Source organism: Grammomys surdaster, unplaced genomic scaffold (genome assembly GCF_004785775.1).
Source record: "Grammomys surdaster isolate TR1022 unplaced genomic scaffold, NIH_TR_1.0 126271, whole genome shotgun sequence".
NCBI lineage: Eukaryota > Metazoa > Chordata > Mammalia > Rodentia > Muridae > Grammomys > Grammomys surdaster.
The window spans coordinates 6,733,816-6,735,708 of NW_021621071.1; the positions used below are offsets into that span (position 1 = coordinate 6,733,816).

General features: G+C 41.9%; 1 long non-coding RNA gene across 1 annotated transcript in view; it reads left to right on the plus strand.

Annotated features, from left to right (window-relative positions):
• The window catches only part of LOC114613666, a 3,436-nt gene extending 3,019 nt beyond the window's left edge, over nucleotides 1–417 (plus strand). Inside the window, exon 3 of the long non-coding RNA XR_003710216.1 lies at nucleotides 319–417. This is a non-coding gene — a long non-coding RNA (uncharacterized LOC114613666). The remainder of the gene's footprint in view (nucleotides 1–318) is intronic.
• Nucleotides 418–1,893: the final 1,476 nt, after the last annotated feature.

A 1,893-nucleotide genomic window follows, 5' to 3' on the forward strand; every position in this document is an offset into this window, starting at 1 on the left:
CCCTCCCTCTCCTTGGGAGTGCTGCTTCCTTGTGTGTTTCAGCTGTTGTCTCCAGGTAGCTTTTCAATTATTCTGAAAACGTTTAAGTTTAATGGGGACCGTGGAAAGGCTCCTACACAGACCAGTGAAAAAGATCTGCCAGGGCCGGTGGGTCTTGGGTATCAAATCAACCAGATGGACTTTCTTTTCCACCTTCAGACAGAGCCAACGCTGTCAGAATCGGTCTCGGGTAAACTGATCGAACACTAGTTAACCCAAGTTAACACAGCCGTTGGGCCCAAGCGTATTGGCATCCAGGGTGCTTTCTGTCCCTTCCAGGGCAATCGCTCCTTCGCTCTGTACACGGTTCTGTTAGGAGCCAACGGACCCTCACTCCACCAATCACAGCTCTACACGAGGCAGCATCCAGAGCGGACTCTGCCTCATCCTGTTGAAGCGGCCATGGAATTCGCCGTCTAAACCAGGGTAAATTCCAACACAGAAGAGAGGAACGCTGGACTACGGGTGTAAGTCAGCGAAGGAGTCTTCAGCAAGCTCAGAACTCGTTATTACTCCAAAAATAAGAGATTTACAAATTAATAATTAATTAATTAAATTTTAGCATGCTTTTCTTTCTTGATAGGTTCTTGGTTAAAAAAAAAAAGTATCACTGTGTATACATGTATGGTACTCCATACAGAAGAAGTCCCAAGAAGTTGTATAATAAAATTTCACTTGCATGGTAACGCTAGCACAAGGAAATGTAAGAAAATGGATTTTTAAAGAAATCCTTTCGGAGGCCTGGCAGCCTGACTCAGGAGCTAAGAGTATTTACCACCGAGTCTGATGACCTGAGTCTGATGCCGGAACCAAAGCCATAGGAGGAAAACCGTAGAATGGAGTCATACCGAGTGTCCTCTGGCCTTCACGCACATGCTGTGGCACTCACCCTCCTGTGAGTACACACACACACACACACACAGAGCACACAAATAAATTAATAAAATGTAAAAAAAAAGGAATTTAATCATTTCATAAACGTTATCTCATCTTTCATGGAAGGCTTTAAAGTTTAAGTTTTGTAACCTTTTCTTACTATATGGAAATATATCGGCCATCGTTTTAAACAATATAAGCTTAGTTTTCACATAAGCCCTGTAAAGCAGCCGAGTGTGGAATCTGTTCAGATGGAAGTTGCCTTAATCTCACTACAGCAGACACAGGGGAAACGCTCACGACATTGTCAGAGCATCTCACTACAGGAGACACGGGGGAAACGCTTACAACAGACTCCTTATTCTTTGCAAGGTGCTACTCTTTTTACCATTGTAAAATAACATATGCTCATTATGGAAACTGTTTAAATATAGAGAAACAGTGAAACAAATTTACCCACAATCATCAGCTCACCCCATTCAACTGGCTGCTTTTTTTTTTTTCCCTGTGCTCCTCTTTTTTGCTGGGTTTGCCAGAACCTCACAAGCTCCCAGCATTCTTGTGAATTTTTTTCCCCAAAATATTTGGGGAAACTCACTCACAGAGCTCTGCCTCCATGCCCTGATTAAAAGCGTGCACCACAATGGCCTCACGCTTAGTTGTGATCATGTTCTATAAGAAATGTATCCCATTTTCTACTTGTAATGAAATACGCATTTCCCCATCCCATGATAAATTATTTACAGGTAGGATTTTTAATGACTGTGCAATAATTATTGCACAGGAGATGTCTTCTTTACTTAATGGTTCCCAGTTTAGTGCATCTAGCGGTTTCCAGCTTCAAAGAGTTCATGACGAGCAATGGAATATCCATACCGAGCAATTTCATACTAAAATTCCTTTTGAAGGTTCGTTTTATCTCCTACAGCTAGATTCCCCAACAGAAATTCGCTTACAATGTTAGAACATATTTAAAGT